Genomic DNA, 7934 nt, shown 5'->3' on the forward strand with positions numbered 1-7934 from the left:
AAAGATGGGGCAATCTACTTCCATAGTGATACTGCCTCAGAAACCCAAGGAGGGGTTGCTATGAGTCGGGTCCAACTCGACGGCATATAACAACAACAACAACAATATGTCATCTGATATCTTGACTGCTGCTTCCATTGGTGTTGATTGCAGAACCAAGTAATATGAAGTCCTTGTCAACTTTAATATTTTCTCCATTTATTATGAGGCTGCTTATTGGTCCAGTTGTGAGGATTTTTGTTTTCTTTATATTGAAGTGTAATCCATACTGCAGAGTGTACTCTTCAATCTTCATCAGTAAGTGTTTCAAGTCATCCTCACTTTCAGCAAGTAAAGTTGTGTTGTCAGTATATCACAAGTTGTTAATGAGAATTCCTGCAATCCTGATGCCATGTTCTTCTTCATATAGTCCAGCTTCTCAGATTATTTGCTCAGCATACAGATTGAATAAGTATAGTGAAAGGATACAACCCTGACACACTCCCTTCTTGATTTTAAACCATGCAGTGTCCTCTTGTTCTGTTTGAACGGCAGCCTCCTGGTCTGTGTACAGGTTCCTATATAGATCTTAAAAAACCACAATGCTCAAAGCAGTCATTCTTTACTACATAAGGTAAACTACTGTTTGGTTTAAAGAAGATCTCCAGGGACTTCCAGCAGAATCGGCAGACATGCTACACAGACCCTCTACAATAAAGAAACAATCAATTGAAACAGAAAGAGAAGATAATCCTGGAACCCTGAGCTTTGAAGGAAAGGATAGAGAAGTGGATTAAATACCAACTAGCAGAAGAAACTGAATGAAAACAATGAATAAGGAGACAAACAGAGCTGTGTAGTACCGACTATCCTGTTGTGGCCATTTTCTATATTGTGCAGTGCAGTGAATTACTTAGTATGGCTTTTCTAGACTAGTCTTTCTAACTCCCACCAGATTACTGGGTGGTACCATGAAAATAAGATGTGTAGAAGTCTGATGTTAGGATTGGTTAGTTTTGTCACTCTGCCAGGCTTAAAATGAGCCCTCCTAGAGGCAGAGAGGGCCTCTCACTGCCATTAAGAGAGAAGAGCTGGAGGTGAAGTGGAGTGCATCCTTGGACCCAAGATTCTCCTTGGCTGAAAGAAGTCCCAGCAAGGAGATGCCCCAGTAGAGAGATGGTGGCAGTGGAACCAAGAGGCACGAGATGTAGACTTACCTAGTCTATAGAGGCAGAGGCCAGGACAAGAGGCCAAGGGCCAGAGAGGATTGTCTGAGGTCACAGCAGAAGAGAGACTGTCCTGATTGAAGGAAGAGTTGTATCCTGAGTGTGTTCCTGAACCTGAAATGTAGCCTGCTACTTCTCTAATAAACTACATAATTGTGAGTATTGCCTGTGAGTTCTTTGTGGCCATTGCAATGAATTATCAAACCCAGCAGAGTAGTGAGCACCATGGGAGGGACAGTTGGTGTCAAAGTTGGTAAAAAGCCTGGAGGGTGGCAGCATGTTTTGCCTCCCAGGGATAAACATTGGGCTGTTGAGGGTGATTCTGTCTTCTTCTTGTGAAGTTAGAGGAGGTCAGAAGATTGCACCTCCATGTCCTTTTTGCAATTTGCAAGTGATATTCTTATGCAGGCAGCAAGCTGATAATCATCCACTTGCCATGGACTGCACGGGCAACAATAGCAATGAAAAAAATGATGAAAAATTTTTAAATAAAATGAGCTTAGCACTGAAAATAATATGGAACAAAGAAATCAGAAACACCATAAAAAAAAGAAAGACAAAGTGACAGCAATAAATTCATAGTGGTTGATAATTATCCTGAAAGTAAATGGATTAAATGCAACAATCAAGAGACAGAGAGTTGCAGAATGGCTAAGAAACTATGACCCACCAATATGCTGTCTACAAGAGACACACCTTAGACACAAAGAGAAAAATAGATTAAAAATCAAAGGTTGGGAAAAAATATGTTAAGTTCACATCAATCAAAAAAAGAGCAGGAGTGACAATATTAATTTCTGATAAAACAGACTTTAACACAAAAGCCACCATAAGATATAAGGAAGGACATTATATAATGGTTAAAGGATCACCTGAACAAGAAGACATAACCATACAAAGGAAGACCTATGCATCCAATGAAGAGCCAGAAAATACATATAAAAAACTTAACAGAATTGAAAAGAGAAAAGAACAGCTCCACAGTAACAGTTGTTGTTGTTGTTGTTATGTGCTGTCAAGTCAGACCCGACTCATAGCAACCCCTCCTTGGGTTTCCAAGGCAGTATAACTACGGAAGTAGATTGCCTCATCTTCCTTCCGAACTGTAACAGTAGGAGACTATAATACACCACTTTCAATGAAGGATAGAACAATTAGAAAGAAACTGAACAAAGACACAGAAGAGGTAAACAATACAACCAACCAACTTGACATATACAGAGCACTTTGGGGTAGTGCCTAAAGCATGTGACTGCTAACCAGAAGGCTGATGGTTCAAATCCATCAGCCACTCCTTGGAAGGAAGATTGGGCAATCTACTTTCATAGTGAATTCACCTCAGAAACCCAAGGGGGTCGCTATGAGTTGGATCCAACTCGATGGCAGTGGGTTACCCAACAACAATATGATATACATTCTTTCCATTGGACACAGAACATCCACCAAGATAGAAAATATATTAGGCCACAAAGCAAGCCTCAATAAATTTAAAAACATCAAAATACTGTGAAGCATCTTCTCAGATCACAAGGCTATAAATTTAGAAATCAACCATTGGAATATCAAGGACAAAAAGCAAACACATGGGAAGTGAATAACACCCTCCCTAAAAACTAGTGAGTAATAGAAGAAATTGAAAATTTATTTGTTTTAAAACTCCTGGAATTCAAAAAGAATGAATGTACAACACACCAAAATCTTAGAGACTCAGCAAAAGCACTGCTCAGAGAGAAATTTATAGCAATAAATGCACACAGAAAAAGAAGAAAGAGCCAAAATAAACACCTTCAACAAAATCCTAGCCAATAGACTCAAACTACATATCCCAAAAATAATACACTACGACCAAATGGGGTTCATATCAGGTATGCAAGGATGGTTCAACATTAGAAAAACAATCAAAGTCATCCATCACATAAATAAAACAAAGGAGAAGAACCACATGATCATATCAATTGATGCAGAAAAAGCATTTGACAAAATCCAACACCCATTCCTGATAAAAACTCTCAGCAAAATAGGAATAGAAGGGACATTCCTCAACATAATAAAGGGCATTTATGTAAAACCAACAGCCAACATTTTCCTCAATGGAGAGAGACTGAAACCATTCCCCTTGCAAACAGGAACTGGACAAGGATGCCCTCTAGCACCACTTCTATGCAATATTATATTGGAAGTTCTAACCCGGCAATAAGGCAAGAAAAGGGATAAAGACATCCAAATTGGTAAGGAAGAAGTCAAACTATCCTTATTTGCTGATGATATGATCCTATATATAGAAAACCCAAGAGACTCAGCAAAACAAACAAACAAACAAAAGCTAATGGAACTAATTGAGAGATTCAGCATCGTGGCAGAATACAAGATCAACATACAAAAATCAGTTGGATTCCTCTACACAAGCAAAGAGATTGCTGAAAAAGAAATAAGGAAATAACACCATTTACAATAGCTACCAAAAAAATTAAATACCGGGGAATAAATTTTACCAGGGACACAAAAGGCCTGTACAAAGAAAACCATAAAAGTCTACTCAAGAACCCATAAGTTGTTGTTGTTGTTATGTGCCGTCGAGTCGAACCCGACTCATAGCGACCCCTTCTTGGGTTTCCGAGGCAGTATCACTATGGAAGTAGATTGCCCCATCTTCCTTCTGAGGAGTGGCTGATGGGTTTGAACCACCAGCCTTCTGGTTAGCAGTCAAATGCTTTAGGCACTACGCTACCAGAGCTCCATACATAAATGGAAAAACATACCATGCTCATGGATAGGAAGATTGAACATTGTGAAAATGTCAATTCTACTCAAAGCAATCTATAGATTAAATACAATCCCAATCCAGATCCCATTAAAATTCTGTAAGAATATGGAAAAATCAATCACTAACTTTATATGGAAAGGAAAGACCCCAGATAAGTAAAGAAGAAGAACGATGTAGGTGGTCTCACACTCCTGGATCTTAAAAACTATCATACAGCCACAGTAGTCAAAACTGCCTGGTACTGGTACAATGACAGACACAGACCAGTGGAATAGAATTGGGAACCCAGAAATAAATGCATCGACCTGTAGTCAGCTGATCTTTGACAAAGGGCTGAAATCCATTAAATGGGGAAAAGAATGTCTGTTTAACAAATGGTGCTGGTAAACTGGATATCCATTTGCAGAAAAATGAAACAAAATCTGTACCTCACACCATGTAAAAAAAAACTAACTCCAGATGGATCAAAGACTTAAATGTGAAACCTAAAGCTATAAAGTTCCTCAAGGAAAAACTAGGGGCCCCTAATTTATGGCATAAATAGACTATTAAGCATAACTCAAAATTCACAAACAGCAGAAGATCAACTAGATGAATGGGACTTTCTAAAAATTAAATTTTTGTGTGCTTCCAAAGACTTCTCCAAAAGAGTCAAAAGGGAACCTACAGATTGAGAAAAAAATATTTGCAATGACATATCTGACAAGGGACTTATCTCTAGAATTTATAGAAAACTCCAACAGCTCAACAAAAATAGATAAATAATTCAATTAAAAAATGGGCAGAAGACATGAATAGACACTTCAACAAAGAGGATATTCAGGCAGCCAACAAACACATGAAGAAATGTTCACGATCATCAGCCATCAGAGAGATTCAAATCAAAACAGCAATGAGATGTCATCTTGCCTCAGCACTAGTAGCAAAGTTCAACAAGACAGAAAATAACAAATGCTGGTGAGGATGTGGAGAGATTGGGACTCTCATAAACTGCTGGTGGGACTGTAAAATGATACAACCACTGTGGAAAGCAGTATGGTGATTCCTTAAAAAGTTGGAATTAGAAATACCATTTAATGCAGCATTTCTATTACTAGATACGTATCCTAAAGAAGGGAGAGCCAGGACAAGAAGAGATATATGCACACCTATGTTCATCACAGGAGCTCTGATAGCGTAGTGCCTAAGGCACTTGACTGCTAACCAGAGGGTTGACGGAAGGAAGGTTGGGCAATCTACTTCTATAGTGAAACTGCCTCAGAAACCCAAGGAGAGTTCACTATTAGTTTGGTCTGACTCAACAGCATGTAACAATAACATGTTCATGCCAGCACTATTTACAATAGCAAAAAGATGGAAACAACCTTGGTGACCATCAACAGAAGAATGGATAACCCAACTATGATATATACACCCAATGGAATACTATGCAACACTAAAGAATAATGTAGAATCTGCAAAACACCACATAATGTGAATGAACTTGGAGGACATTATGCTGAGAGAAATAAATCAATCACAGAAGGACAAATATAGTATTAGTCTGTTATTGTAAAAAGTCAAGGAAAAGTTTATATATGGAAGGAAATTTTCTTTGTTGGTTACCAGGGGTGGATAGGAAGAGGAGGGAACACTACTAGATAGGTAGAGACAAGTATTGATTTGGGTGAAGGGAAGGGCAATACTCCAATGTGAGTGACCAATATAGTGGCACTGAGGAAGAGGAAGACATAGAGGTGCATGGTAGGTACAGACAACAAAGATGAACTCTTTTGTACATCCAGTACTATGTTGTCAGTGATGGTAATCATTGATATATGGGTGGATAGCTGGGTGGCCAGGCTGAATGATTATGTATGTCTGTGCAGGGGGGAGTGTGCCCACAACCATATACATGGTTGGCAGACAATGCTTTTACAAGTGTATTTATACATTTTGTAAGAATGTCCTATAGAAGAGCTGACAAGGGACAAGGTTTTAGTCATTTCTTGGCCATAGCCAGCTACACAGAGTGAGCCAGTAGTTGGATCTGAGGGCTTGGGACCATGGTTGCAGGGGGCATCAAGCTCAATTGGCATAATATACCAGAGACAAACATTTTTCCACATCCTACTTTGGCAAGTAGCGACTGGGATCTTAAAACTTTCCAAGTGGCCATCTAGATGCAATAATGGGTCTTTCCTTGTTCAGAGCAAAGAAGAATGAAGAAAACAAAAGATGCATGGGAACAATTAGTGCAAGGGACTAGTAGACCATGTGATCCTCAGCCAAATGACCATGAGACCAGAAGAACTATATGGTGCCCAGCTATCACTGTCAACCACTTGGAGGGGGATCTGTGTAGGAGATCCTGGATAGAGTGGGAAAACAATGTGGAACAGAACTCAAAATAATAATAGTAATGAAGGGACAGGTTTGCTGGTCTGATAGAGCCCAATGAAACCCCTCAGACTATGGCCTCTAGCTGCCCTTCAGGTCTGGAACTGAACCCACTCCTGTGGCTTCCAGCCAAACAAAAGACAGGCATATGAGCTGAACACTAACATTAGGTAATATACTCCTTGGAGAGATCAATCATGGGAGAATAGAAAGGCTATGCATGCACAGGGAGACAGATTGGGGGGCGGGGCAGGAGTGTATGGGAGGGAAGGACACAGGGAAGAGGTGACTATGGGGAGAAAATGGGAAGAGAGTTGTTGCATTGTGGGAAATTATAGTGAACGTCATGAGACAAATTGTGTGTGAACTGCTGTATGAAAAATAAATTTGCTCTGTAAACTTTCCCTCAAATCACAATAAATTTATTTTTAACAAAAGTTGGAAGTAGAAATACCATTTGACACAGCAATCCCATTGCTAGGTATATATTCTAAAGCAGTGAGAGCCGAGACACAAATGTATATATGCAAACCTATGTTCATTGCACTATTATTCACAATAGCAAAGAGATGGAAGCAACCTAATTGCCCATCAATGGATGAGTGGACAGCCAAATTATGGTACATACACAAAATGGAATACTATACAACATACAAGAAGGACAAAGAATCTGCAAAATACCTCATAATATTGATGAACTTGGAGGACATTATGCTAGATGAAGTACATCAATCACAGAAGGACAAATGTTTCATGAATCCACTATTATAAAATGTGAAGGAAAGGTTTACACATGGAAGGAAATTTTCTTTGTTGGTTACCCAGAATGGGAGGGAAAGGGAGGAAAAATTGCTAGCTAGGTAAGAGACATGTATTAATTTGGGTGAAAAGAAAAGCAAAGTACTACAAGTGAGTGACTAGCACAGTAACTAAGTAACTAACTCACTGCCCTCAAGTTGATTCAGCTCATAGTGACCCCTCCTTGCGTTTCCGAGGCAGTATCTCTACAGAAGTAGATTGCCCAACCTTCCTTCTGATATCACTAGGAAAAAGAAAGACATGGAGAGGTACACAAGAGGTACAGACAGTAAAGGTAAATACTACTATACACAAAATACTGCATTGTCAGTAATAACAAAAATTAATCTATGGATAGATACACAGGTAGACATGCAAGATGATCAGGTATGGGTCAGTAGGTCAATGGAAATATACTCATAACCATATATAGGTTTGGCAAACAATATTTTTGTATATGTATTTGGATTTGCTATGAAAATGTCCATACATATATAACAGAGCAAGCCACAACCAAACACCTTGAAGGAGTGAACCGCTGGACCCACAGTCTCGGTACCATGGTCACAGGGGACAACAAGTTCAATTAGCATAACATACTACACAAAAACATTGTTCTACACCCTACTTTGGTGAATGGCAATTAGGGTGTTCAAAGCTTGCAATGGCCATCTAAGATGCAATAATTGGTCTTTCCTTGTCTGGAACAAAGATGAATGAAGAAATCAAAGATGCATGGAAACAATTAATCCACAGCTCTGGTAGCATAGTGGCTAAGGCACTTGACT

This window comes from Orycteropus afer, unplaced genomic scaffold (genome assembly GCF_000298275.1).
Source record: "Orycteropus afer afer isolate SDZICR_OR568_19922 unplaced genomic scaffold, OryAfe1.0 scaffold00010, whole genome shotgun sequence".
Classification (NCBI taxonomy): Eukaryota; Metazoa; Chordata; class Mammalia; order Tubulidentata; family Orycteropodidae; genus Orycteropus; species Orycteropus afer.